Consider the following 14,526-nt stretch of genomic DNA (forward strand, 5'->3'; position numbering starts at 1 on the left):
AAGAATACATCCTAGGACATTTAGATGAACTTCGCTCCAATCAGGTGATGCCAGCATCAGGTCCCACGGCGCCTTCAGGCGAAATAAACCACATTAGGCTTCCAATTATCGATTTGCCGAAGTTTTCCGGGGATTATTTAGAATGGAACAACTTTTATGAAACATTCAGTTCCATTGTTCATGAAAAGGCATATGTCTCCGGACGAGACAAGTTCCACTACCTAAAATCTTGCTTGCAAGGTGAAGCGGCTACGGTTATTAAATCTTTAGCGATCACCTCCGAGAACTATGAGATAGCATGGGACACTCTAGTAGCTAGGTATACTGACAGACGAATGATCACGGATACGTTCTTGGACCAGATCTCGCAAGTACCCACGCTTCGGGGTGACAATTTTAAAGTTCTCAAGGAAGTTAGGGACTCGGTCACGGTTGCGCTCAACGCCCTCAAAACTATGGGTTACGGCGTCAATCATTGGGAACCCATCATTGTTCATTCACTGAAGAACAAACTGGATGACACCCTCCGCTTGGCCTGGGAGATGTATCTGGGAAGCAGCAAGGATTATCCCACCTTTCTTCAATTTTCGGAGTTTCTAACGCGTCACATTAACTCTTTGCAATCATTAGGTAACAAACCTAGAACTTCCAAAAAGGAATCGGGGAGATCCTTGAAGTCACACGCTACTAGCGTGAATAGTACCGGTTGCGCTCACTGTGGTAGTAACCATTTCTTGTATCAGTGCAAGGACTACCTTGCATTGACCCCTCAGGCACGTTCAAAGTTCGCATTTTCACAGAATCTTTGCATCAACTGTCTGAGGCCCGGGCATAGTTGCTCCAATTGCTCTTCTTCGTCACGATGCAGGAAATGTAGTAAAATGCATCATACTTTATTACATTTTGACAAATCTGGCACCGGGGGGAGCAAGGCACGGGGGTCTACCCCCGCGGTCAACTCCTTTTCCGAGCCAGAACCTTCTAGCTCGAATACTACAACACATCTTAGTGTTTCCGACACCCGATCAGTGCTTTTGGCCACTTTCTCTGCCAGAATCGACGCTCATGACGGTTCTCGTATTATAGTCCGCGGTTTAGTTGACACAGGCTCTGAAACTTCCTTTATTTCGGAAAATCTAGCTCAGCAGCTACGGGTATCACGAAAACGTGTCAACGCGACCATTCATGGCGTCTCTCTGAATTCGGCTCAAAACGTTCGCGCAGAGGTACAGATTACGCTTCATTCTCTATCACGACACGGTGTCTCGTTGGACGTAACTGCATTGATCTTACCCAGGATTACTCAGTATATGCCTCCGACTTATTCTCCGTCGTCCTTTCCAGCACTTAGCGAAATTGATCTGGCTGATAACTTCGCTTCAACCAGGGCTCCAATTGATGTGCTCATTGGTGCAGACTATCTTGCAGCATTGATGGAAGGCCCGTACATGCATTCTCCTGATCATACGTTGCTTGCTCAGCGGACTATTTTCGGGTGGATCGTTTCGGGGGTCGTACCCAAGGCTGGTCGCTCTCATTGTGTCACGGTGCATCATTGCTTTGAGGTAGAAAAAACTCTTCGCGACTTCTGGGAACTGGAAGAAGTTCCGGAAGTCAAACCCATGTCCACAGAGGACTCCCTCTGTGAACAACATTTTGTGAATACGGTATCACGCACCTCTTCAGGTCGTTTTGTCGTTGCTTTACCTTTTCGATCTGACATCGAGAAGCACAGCTTAGGTTCTTCCTCTCGGGTAGCAGAGAAAACCTTAAAACGAATACTTCGGCGATTGGAAACCTCTCCAGAACAAGCTGAAAGTTATTCTCACTTCTTACAGGAGTATCAAGTGTTAGGACATATGTCTCCTGTTCCTTTGAACTCTGATTTTCGCGTCTTTCTGCCTCATCATGCCGTTTTTAAGACCGAGAACCAGAAAACAAAGATTCGCGTTGTATTCAACGCATCTTCTAAAACCTCTACTGGCGTCTCGCTTAATGATACGCTATTCATTGGACCCAAACTCCAACAGGACATCACGCGGATCCTGATGAATTGGCGTTCCTTTCGTTATGTAGGCGTCACTGACATTGTTAAAATGTTCCGACAGATTCTTGTGCGTTTTGAGGACCGCAAGTATCAGAACATTCTATGGAAGTCTGATTCCGGTGAGCTTCAGGCCTTCGAACTCAACACGGTGACCTACGGTACTGGACCGGCACCGTTCCTATCCTCGCGAGTTTTGCGCGAATTAGCTTACACGGACGGAGCTAACTTCCCTCTCGCGCAGGATGTGCTTTTAAATTCTACTTATGTAGACGATATACTTTTTGGGGCCCATGACTTACAGCAACTTAGTTCGGTCAGGGAACAACTCATCGCTCTACTGGCAAAAGGGGGCTTCTCCTTAAGCAAATGGGCATTCAATCAACCGGGGTCTTCCCCGCTTGAACCTACCGAGCTGCATTCTTTCTTTGAGGATCCTGCTGGATCAAGTAAAGTCTTAGGCATATATTGGGATCACGGGGATGATAGCTTCCGCTTCCGTGTTTCTCCTTCACACATTGGTGTACTAACCAAACGCATCCTCTTATCAGAGAATGCTAAGATCTTCGATCCATTGGGATGGATTTCTCCAATAGTCATCACTCTAAAGCAGTTAATGCAATCCACCTGGTTGCTTAAACTCTCTTGGGACGAAGAAATTCCTGAGCCTATTCAGTCAAAATGGCTCAAGTGCTATGAGCATCTCCGAGACTTACAGACTTTACGGATTCCACGGTGGACCGGACAATCACTTACTACTGGAAAACGCGAATTAATTGGATTTTGTGACGCCTCAGAACTTGCGTACGGCGCAGTCGTTTATGAACGCCTCACTGATGAGGACGGTAACCTCTCGGTACATTTAGTGATGTCCAAAACAAAGGTCGCTCCGATCAAGACCACTTCAATCCCTCGTCTGGAGTTGGTCGCAGCTGCCCTTCTAGTCAAGTTATTGGTTCACGTCAAGGGAAGCTTGGTCGGGAGTTGTGATGCGATTCGTTGCTATTCGGATTCGCAAGTCGCTTTAGCCTGGATAGCAAAGCAACCTGTGCATTGGAAGACGTTTGTGGCTAATCGCGTTTCATATATCCAAACGCATTTATCGGAAGCCAGCTGGCATTATGTACCCACTAAGTTGAATCCTGCAGACTTGTGCTCAAGAGGAACCAGTGCTCAACAGTTATCAGAGGACTCACTTTGGTGGCATGGGCCTGCTTTTCTCCGTGAGCACACCGCAAATCCCGTTCAGGTCTTTGAAACCGCGGAAGAAAGTCGGAAGGTAGCGTTAACCGCTCAATTCGACACAACTGAGTGTTGGTTTTTTTATCAGTTTTCGTCTTGGTCTAAACTGGTCCGAGTTATGGCTTATGTTCTTCGATTTGTCCAGCGGACCAGGAAAACCGGCCAATGGGAGGACTTCCTCCTGTCTGCATCGGAAATTCGCAGTTCGATTGAAGCCTTGATAAAGGCTGTTCAACGAACACACTTCGCGAGCGAAATCTCAGCCTTGAATCATGGGTTACGTTTACCGTCGCGGTCAAAGCTTCTTTCCTTACACCCGGTCATTGATTCACAAGGAATTTTAAGAATAGGGGGGCGGCTTCGGAATGCCGAAATTTCTGAACACATGAAACACCCCATTATTCTTCCGGATTGCCACTTAACGGCCATACTCATTAGGCAAACGCACCTAGATACACTTCACGGGGGGCTCCAACTAACTTTGTCCACGTTGCGACAAAAGTTTTGGGTCGTGAATGCGCGAAATCTAGTAAAATCATGCGTTCACAAATGCGTCACGTGTGTTCGCGAACGCGCTAAACTCGGTAACCAGCTTATGGGATCACTCCCTGCCGCTAGGGTTTCGCGAAGCTTCACTTTTGAACACACCGGAGTAGACTATGCTGGGCCTTTCTTAGTTAAATTGCATCACGGTCGTAACGCAAAATCCATGAAATGTTACGTGGCAGTGTTCGTATGTCTATCCACCCGTGCTGTTCACTTGGAACTCGTTTCTCGATTGGATACCGAGGCCTTCCTCGCTGCGCTGTCTCGATTCATTTCTCGTCGTGGAAAACCCGCCGTTATGTACTCCGACAACGGCCTTAATTTTCAAGGAGCGGACGCGGAACTAAAACGCGCCTACCGATGTGCCTTAGAAGCCGCCCGCGCTCAACCCACCGAGTCCAGCCGTGAAATCGAGTGGAAATTCATTCCGGTCGCTACTCCCCACTGGGGCGGGCTTTGGGAAAGTGCTGTAAAAAGTATGAAACACCACCTGAAGCGCTCCCTTGGAGTTTTCGTGCCTAATTTCGAGGAAATGACCACACTACTGACTAAGATCGAGGCCTGCCTAAATTCACGACCTATATCGCGGTTACATGATGATCCAGAGTCGTTGGACGTACTCACTCCGGGGCATTTCTTGTCAGGACGGGCGTTAAATTCCCCCCCTGAACTTTCCACCTTGGATTTACGCGAATCATCATTAAACCGTTGGCAAACCGTGAATCGAATCACCGAGACATTTTGGAAGAAATGGTCTTCCGAATACTTACATACTCTGCAGCATAGGCCGAAATGGCAAAATTCTAACTCGGAATTTGGTGAAGGAGATCTAGTTCTTGTTAAAGTACCTAACAATCCCCCGCGCATGTGGACCTTGGGGCGGATTCTCAAACTAGTTCCTGGAGTAGACGGGGTAGCTCGCGTAGCGATAGTTAAAACCGCGAGAAAAGAGATTCAACGGAGTCTCTCGCAACTCTGTAAACTCCCTTCGTAACCCTCGCTTTGGGTCGTATCAGGGTCTATCTTTACCCTGCTTTCCGGCATCCTGGGACTCTTCAGGTTGTCATCTTTCCTTTTTAAGCTTCCTGGGACTCTTCAGGTCGCTTAACTTTCTCCTTCTGGGTTTCCTGGGACTCTTCAGGTTACCACCTTCCCTCTCGGGCGTCCTGGGACTCTTCAGGTCGCCCTGTTTCCTGTTCCAAACCTTCAGGAACACTTTATGATCTCCGCCATGTCTTTTCTTCCAAAACTCCCACGATACTTACTGAGTCTTCGTACTCATCATTTGCCTTTTCGGTGCAGAACGATTGATCATGGCGGACTATCCATGGGCCCACCTCTTGGGCGTAGGGTACGAAGACGAGGGGGACGATGTCCTCGAATTGCATGCCCCCCGGGAGGAAGCGGAATTTCTACGGCTGTTCGGCCACGTTCTCCCGGCGGGGCAAAAAGAGAAGCCACCACCACCAACGCCGCGGAAACCACCATCGAACCCGCGACGTCGGAGGCCCGTGGTTGCCGCCCAGAAGCGCATTGCCTCGACGAACTGGGCTGGGAAAGTCTTAGACGATCCCAGCGCCAGGGAAATCGAGCGCAATGCGCAAAAAATTATTGTCCGAGCCTTCGGGCAGACAATCGAGGTGCCGCTATATTCGGCCCTCAAACTGCGGAGATGGAAGGCCTGGGCCCCTCAGGGAAAAATTATACTCCGGTGGACTCCGGCCCTGGAATTAAATTCCGCGAAGCTTCAAATGAAGCCCTGTAAATAGTCGTCTCGTCCTTATCTGTTTTTATATTTTTTATTTTATTTTTTTTTTTGTAAATAAAATTGGTTTAAACTGACTACACTCTTTCTTCCTTGTTTTGACGCCATCGCGTCAACGGGGGGAGTTTGTTCGAGATTGGGAGGAGCAGAAAATGTTGCGAAGTAGATTCCGCATTTCTCTGTTATATCTCCCATCTCTATTGCACTCACAATAGACGGCTAGACCGACAGCGTCTAGTCGCTCTATCTGTCTCTCTCTCCGCGGCGCGCTTGCGCGTCTTCTGGCCCTGGCGCGTCGCGGCCGCGAAGCGACACTACTTGCGCGCTTGGCCACTAGGTGGCCAGCGCCCGCGGCAGCTCTCTCGCTGGCAAGATTAGTGTCGCGTAATTATATAGATGGGTCCTTGATAAGGACCCATCGCACCCCAAACTAGCTCGACAGCTGTGTGACAGCAGCAACAGCAGCATACCTTGACGCCTCCACGGCTTGTGTTTGACGCCTCACCGGCATATTGAAGAGCGCCTCCACCGGCGAACTCATTTGGGAGCATACTTTGGTAAGTATCACCCACCACCCACTGCCTACCAAGAGGGGACTACCCCTCTGCGGCACATTCCTCCCTCCTTAAGGGAGATTTCTCCGGGGACTGCCCGGGAGAAATTCAACCCTCTCCTTCCCCTCCACACTGCCTCCGAGGACTACCTCGGACCCAGTGTTCCGACCCCCAAGTCCAGGGCTCTCGACGAGTCGGGTAGTGGGAGGGGTAGAATTCACCCTAGGGGTTGGGGTGGCTCGGAGCCACTAGAGCTCTTGGAGAAGGCGGCCGAAGGGCAAGGGGACTTCCCCTTCCCTAAAACCACTTCTCCAACTTCGCTTCCTCCCGGGGCTGGGGATTTTACTAGGGAATACCCTAGGGAAATTGTCCAGTCCGGGAGCTTATAAGTCCGCGCTCCTTTCTGGGGAATTCTAGTCTCTGGGGTTCTTGGGAAACTTCGTTTACCGAAATTCCCTAGAAATTTGACGACGACAAATTCCCTAGGAAGTCGATTATTTTAACTTAGCGGTTCTTTTGTAAAATTAGTGTAAACTTTTGTATATATTTTATTTATTAAATAAAAACTCTTTTACCACATAACCTGGCTTTGAATACTTTATTTTAGAATAAGGCCTTCCTTTCTGACCACAGGTTCGGAGCCAACTTGAGGCACTGTTTCGCACAATGAAAATAAAGAAAGTCGTCACAAATTTCACCTAAGTTGGCTAGAAATATCTGAGTTTAAATTATGGTTACGCAATATACCTAATAATGACAATTATTTTTATTGCCGAGTTTGCAATAAGACTTGTAAAAGTGGACTATCCAACATAACTCAACATGCTCGATCAAAAAATCATAAGAGCAATTTACCAGAAAATAATATGGATAATATTGAAAACCTTGAACAGACAGCTTGTTCTTTCGATGAAAGAAAAAAGTCTGCTGAAATAAGATTTGCTGCATTAATGACCGAAAAAAATATACCTTTTAATGCTGCTAATGATATTTTAAATTTCTTTAAAGAAATTGGAAAAGATAGCAATGTATTACAAAGTATAAGTAGAACGAAATGTACAAAAATAATTTCTAACGTTCTATGCCCAATTGAAACTGAGAGCATTGCTGAAAATATAAAAGAAAACAATTTTTCTGTTTTCATTGACGAAACAAGTGATATTACGAATAAGAAATGGATGACATTTTTCGTTCGTTACGTAGACTCTACTACGTTAGATGTTCAGTGTACATTATTAAAATTGATAGATATCGATGCAAAAGATTGTTGTGCAGAGAAACTATTTGATTATTTCGAAAAGGAAATGCTTCGAATGGGAATTTCTTTTTCAAATATAATTGGATTAGCTTGTGACAATGCTTCAGTCATGATAGGTAAACATTCCAGTTTTAAAACAAAATTGGAAGCAAGATGTAAAAATCTAAAAACCTTTCCATGCATTTGTCACTCTTTGGCATTAGCGGCAAATGCTGCATGTAGCAAAATTCCAGATTTTTGCGAAGATTTTATGAAAAAAATTTGAAATTATGTAAAGAGCAGTCCAAAACGGTCTGCCATTTACGAAGAATTTTCTACAGCTTTTCAAGAAAAAAATAAAAAAATTTTGAAGTTGTGTGATACACGTTGGCTTTGACGATATGAATGTATTGAAAGGATATTAACTTCTTGGAATTCCATCGTAAATTTTTTACGAGAAATTGTTGTTTCTGAAAATAGTAAAACTGCCAAAAATTTATTATCCACAGTAGAGAATGTGGATACTAAAGCTTATTTTTTGTTTCTAAAACTCGTACTAAATTATTTCAATTCATTTAGTGCATATTTTTAAACTCGTGAAACAAGGGTGCATTTAATATACGATAAATCTGTTCAACTATTAAAAGATTTATGTATTAATTATTTGAAAACACCACTAATAAATTATCTTACAGAAAACATAAGATTGTCTGATGAACATAATATAAAGAATATCGAAGAAATATATTTAGGACCAGAGTGTGAAAAATATCTCACAGAATTAGAAAAAGAGGGACGAAAAGACATTGTAATTGATGTAAGGAAGCACTGTTTACAATTTTATTTAACAGCTGTAAAAGAAATTAAAAAAAGATTACCATTCAATGATGAATTTTTAAAAAAATTAACAGTATTAAAAGCGGATATAGCTTTACAACAGTGCGATAGAGAAAAATCGTTTGACGATATTTCTTTAATTGCAAAATCATTAGGTGATTATGATGAAACAAAATTAAAGGAAGAATGGGATTCATTGTATAATAAAATAACAGATGAGGAAAAAGTTAACTTGTCACAATTAAATTTTGATGACATGTGGAAAAACATTTTAAAAATTGATGTTAATGGAAGCAAAAATTGCCCTAATTTGTCAAAACTATTATCAAAAGTAAAATGTCTTCCACATTCAAACGCTGATCCAGAAAGAACTTTTTCTGTATTAAGTGATTTAAAAACCAGAAAACGTAACAGATTATCAGCAGATTCTGGAAACACTGCTTGCGTTTTTAATAGTGCTCTAAAAGCTAAGAAACGTAAAGCTATAAATATAGAATTATCGGAGAAACATATTGCCTTAATGGATTCTAAAAACTTATATAAGGCAAGTGAAAGGATCATTAAAAATGCATTAACCATAAATCCAATAGATGATAATAACGAAGATGCAGATGATCCCGATGATCCAATTAATAATAGATAATTATTTATCAAGTTTAGAAACAAAATTATTTAAATATTAATCTATTTTATTAATTAAATTACAGTGAATTTTTCAAAAAATAACAAAATTGAAAATTTGTTAACTATTTTTATGAGTTACTGGTGCAATTTTAAAATCAAAAAAAAATAATGGTGATGCTAATGGCGAAGGAAAATGAAGCGATGTAACATGGATATAATAAAAATACAATTTTCGCTAATTCATCAGTAAAATTCAAATATACTCATAATATTCATGTATTTCACTCAAAATATCAACACTTCGCGTGAACATGCTGTTGGAGATTACAATTATATATGTTATCAGATTTTAATGAAAATATTAAATTAACTGAAACATATAATAATTTAATTCATTATTTATAAAGAGTATACATACATAATATTTCTTTAACAAGTGTAAAATTAAATTATTCAAATATTAGAAACTTGTTTGCATTTTCTCAATCTCAAGAGAGGTGATAGCTGCGAGAGTATTGGTTATACAATTTATCTTTAAAACTATGAAAGCAAATTGGCAGCAATCACCATTTACGATTACATTTTGCGAAGAATCTTTGCTGCCAGTTGAACCATCTCTTTTCTTTTGGTTGAATCCCTATGAACGTCCACTTCAACTGGTGTTCAGAATCCTCAAGCAATATTCCAACCACATAATGGAATCTTGATGTTGCAGTGACCCGCAGCTTCTGCAAATACAGATTTATAAGTTACAATGCAACGGTAATTAAGAATGAACTATCTTTTACTTGTTTATATGTAACACTCAAGATGACAGTTTTGAAAAATATACCTTATTATTGTAACATGTATCTGCCGTTGATTAATGGTCATGAGGCAGGGAGGAAACAGGAAATTTTTTATAGGAAAATGATTTAGTAAGCAAACTACCAATCATTATTGGAATCATGCTACCAGATGCCACAATTGGAGTAGATTCAGCGCGTGTTCCTGTTGAAATAAGATTGGATGTACAAACGTATGACTGGATTACCTTAAAATGATTTGTCCATCTACTGTTGTCACTGGTGCTCATATTGTTAAATCCATCAATACCATAAGGATGTTTCCACATCCTTGGATTAATGGATTATAACAAGGCAACTTCTCTCCATTATCTCCATTTCCAGGCCGATGGCAAATCCATGAGTATTGTACATTGTTTGCAGACTAATACTCTGGACACTTTGACAGCAAATTGGAAGAATCCACTATTCAGCAGTTCATTCTTCGAAGAATCCTTGTTTCCAGTTGAACCATCTCTTCTTTTGGTCGAGTCCTTATGAACGTCCACTTTAACTGGGGTTCAGTATCCATAAGCATTATTCCAATTATAAGATTTTTTTTTTTTTTTTTTTTTTTCTTTTAATTAGAATGGCAGGGAAAACTCATGTTCACCCGCGCAAACGATACAGGGATCCTTTGCACGGGTAGTGTGGGACTTGCTGCCGACCTGGAGAGGTCAAGTTATTTGGAATATTAAATCCAAACTCGACACTCAACAGGATTTACGGCTATTCCACACCTACCCACCAAAACCCTTCCATTAAAATAACCTACAAAAACGAAAAAGTTGAATCAAACACCAAAAACTTTACAGAATAATTCATAATTTTCCTGTGGATGTCATACTCGATGAAGATTCCCCACAATCTTCTTTATTATCCACACTTGACATTTCACTTCACTACACTTTACTCACTTGAAACATTCGAACAGGTTGATATAGGTTATGAACACGAGAATTTGACACTTGCTATACTTTGGGAGGGCTCTCACGGATGGATCATACATATGTGTTAGTCTCCCGGTATTCGATGACGCAAGCAGCTCACACGCATATGCCGTAGACTAGTGTATGTAGAGTGACGTAGTAAATGTCGCTGTCCTTCTCTAAAGCCGAAGTTGCCCGAATCGGCATAAAAGTGGCTAATCACACGCATAGGGGTATTTATCGTTGTGTGCATGCCCCCTCTGTTCAACTGTTTTTTTGGAAAAAAAATCATTTCTGGCATCAATGGCCGCAGGTCCATTCGTAGGCACCTCGTCCTCGCTATCCTGCCTCCAGTTGCTACTCCTGTGTATTCCTCTGCTCCATCTCTCTCCTCCTGGTTTCACACGTACAAACTGGCGTCCTGATTGCTACATCCGCTGCCTTCAAAGGGATAGTCGGGAGAGAGCCAGTCCTCGAGGGCACTTTCTAGCCTCCATTTGTTTCTCTCGATGATCTTCTATCAGTCACGTCCTTTCCCTTCGAAGCATCAGTCGGAAGAAAGCGAGTCATATCACGGCTCTCTTCAGCTTCCTTTCCTCGGACCTCTCCCCCCCTCATCCTGGACTATTCTATATTATCAATTAATTCAGCGGTATTGGCCGATTAATATCACGTATCGTAGTCGAGACAACGTGATTGGTGGAGCTATCGACTCTGTCGTGTTAGCTATACTTTTTCCACCTGAGCGAGGCTTGACTTTCTCGCACATACTATAGATGATATGGTCCAGATGAGTCACCCGGTATATGGTCTTCTTCTCACTCATTGCCATAAATTCGCAGCCAAACATCTTCCTTGAACAGCCTAATTTCTTTCTTACTGACGAATCCGGAACTGCCTTATCCATGCCCTACTCCAAAACGAGCAAATCTCTTATCCTCTCTACTCCTCGACCGCAAACATTCTCTCCTTGTTTCGTTACTTAACCACACACAGACATTCACACTATACGAACTTACAGACTTGTTACGTTAGGCGCTGCGTCAGCAAAGCGGCGTAGCTCAAATGGCTCCCAAGTATAATTGGGTCAGGAGAGATAATGCTGAATTGCGTTAACAGAGCCGACGATACAATCGAAACGTCGATCTTCGAGCGGCGAAAGATCGACAAGGTCAGCGGGATTCGTGGTAATTTAAATAGAAGAGAAATTGTCTCTTCGTTTGAGCTCAAATTTGTCTGACTGGCAATGATATTTCGGCTTGGTCTTACGGTTCAGCTTGTTGTGTAGTGGCAGTGGTTGTCGTGAGAAGTAGGCTAATTTCTGGACGGCTGTGGTCGTTGTAAGAGATTGTAGGTTTTAAATCGTAGTGAGTTTATTTCTAAAGTTCGCGGATGTACGAGTTACAATTAAGACTTAGACTACCAGCACTTCGTTGGCCGGGCGAAGAAAGGTGTTGAGCTATCTGCTCCGTAATGTTCGGACGCGACTCGCGGCAGTGAGATGCACAGGATAACTGAAATTTGGTCGGTCGGTGCTGATTATAAATGCGAATATTTGGGGGGGGGGGGGGGTGGTGCAAGACCTCCTGTGTCTCGCAACCTCTTCCAGCCTGCGTCTCACTAGGTCGGGTCGTTGATCGTCGTCCAAGCATTGACGCACCCAGCCGGGAATTTCGGGTGTCAGCATTGAGCAACGATCTCGAGCTTCGTGCTCCGCTAAGTGACCGGAAGTCCCGGTGTCGAAACAGCCAATTCAACACCTTTCTTATAATTTCTTATTTCTAGCTATTCTACTTATTACTAAAATAACCTATACTGGGGTTGGAAATACAGGGAACAGACCCCTACGTTACACCTCCCCCCTTAAATGGGACATTATCCGAGGCGGGTTAATGTTCCGCTGAAAAAGAAAAACACAGGGGTCGGTTACCTGTACCTTTCTTTCACAGAGATAGGGAGTCTCGGCGATTAAAGGGCGGCCGTGGTGCTGGAACGTATTATAGCATGGGTATGTGTGACGCCATTTGGACCGGTGGGACGCTGACAGTACATGCTGGTAGCATCGGGGTTTGTTCAGTCTGTGTTGTTGGTGGGCTCTGAACCGTGATGGCAGTGGTTACCTTTTCCAAAGTCCCAGCGCCGGACGCCCTTAATTTTACTATTCGAACTACGCTTAAGGCTATAATGATGAGAAGGAGAGTTCCTGATGAAGCGTAGGTGATGGTGTGAGATGTTTGAAATAAGTCGTCCTGGCGTTGAAGGTCCTGGGCTTGATGCTCGATGTCCTTGAGGGCTATGCTATTGGAGCTGTGGGCCCAATCCGTGAGGGGCTGCTGCAGGATTGGATGGATCTGGAGTAGTTTCTGCAGTGCTGGTTTCTTGGGAGTTGGTAGCAGCTCCAGTAGAGGTAATGATGTTAAAGCCTCGAAGTGTTTTGTGCGCGCTGAGGAGATGGTATGCAGGGCCTCTACGCGCACGGTATTTGTTTCTACTCGACATCCCGATTCCAGGCGGAGAATACCATTTCCTGTAAGGATTTCCGAATCCTGCATCATTCCCTCACAGTCTACTCGGAGTTCCTCTTTGGATGCTAGGGAGTAGAGCCAACTTCCCGGGGTCTCCAGCTGGGTCCAGTAACTGCCCGAAGAGGCCGCCAGACGCACATCGCACTGGTCCCAATTTGTAGCCTCGTGATGTAATAGGAGGCCTACCTCGCACTCCTGATTGAAACGGATCGGCCGGAGCGGAGGGCCGGACGGGCACAGGAAGATGGTTTTCTTGTGAAAGCACGGTGCCAGTTGGACTCGGGAGAGGAAGGAATAGTATTTAGCGGGGGAGGAGACACAGAGGTAGGGTTGGGATGGTTGGATGAACATGGATAAGGTGTGATTTGGTTCATGATTTTGATGCATGGGGTAGGAGTGAGTTCGGTAAACGTGGTGGTATTCATTGGCCAGAAGTGGAACCTCGAGGATGATGATCAGGGAGCCTTGCTGGCAGCGTACGTGGAGTCGGGAGAGGTCTTGAATGTTCTCCATGTGTAAGTCGATGTCGTTGAAGGGCAGCGCCAGTTTGGTTTCCTGTACAGCTTCTTTCAGTACCCGAAAGAGGTTGTCAGGGGAAAAGATGGCGGGGTGAATAGATCCTTGGCGGGCCAGTAGGACGGCGTCTACTAGAAGTAGTACGCTGGAGTGATACTGTTCGATCTGATGTTCAATTCCCAAGAGCCATCTCTCATGGGCATCAACGAAGGCTAGTCGTTCGAGGTCCTCATCTCTCTTGTTAAAGGCTGCTGCAAGTTGAAGGGTTTGATTTTGCAGTGCTTGGGTGGATATGGTAAGATTTGTGATGTGGTCGTGTAAGTTGGCAAATTCCGACCGGACGATGTGGGTCTGGTTTTCTAGAAGCTGGGCTGTTCGAACTCCCTTTTCTTGAAGCTTTGCCATTTCGGAAAGGTAATATTGCCCGTCTTTTTCGGTAAGGCTACCGAAAAGATTTTTGGAGAGCCCTCCGATGAAACTCAGAGGAGCCGATCGGCGGGCACGGCTAATTTGTGGTACACCCATACCTTGATGGAGGATGTTGTTGTACTGTTGGGTATCATTTATGCGCTGTAGGATGGCCGCGATCTTTTCCCTTCCGATGCAGTTCCCAGCCAGTCTGCAGGAAGTTTGGTATGCTCGATTAATGGCTACTGGGTCAGGTTGGTGGGCTAGTAAGCCCTGGATATCGAGAGTACTAGCGATTCGCCATTGCTTGGAGTAGTACTGAAGAGTCGCAATTTTCTCAAAATAATCTCCGGGATTATGACGTAAGCGGGTGATTTCGTAGTGGGGGGAAGCAGGTGTCTCGGTGAAAAGGGTGAAGAGGCACAAGATGATGATCATGGTGAGTTCTGGTCTCAGGTGAGTTGCAGAGGTTGGC

Source organism: Prorops nasuta, unplaced genomic scaffold (genome assembly GCF_024137725.1).
Source record: "Prorops nasuta isolate Cenicafe-Biocafe unplaced genomic scaffold, Cenicafe_Pnas_1.2 PNAS00071, whole genome shotgun sequence".
Taxonomy (NCBI): domain Eukaryota; kingdom Metazoa; phylum Arthropoda; class Insecta; order Hymenoptera; family Bethylidae; genus Prorops; species Prorops nasuta.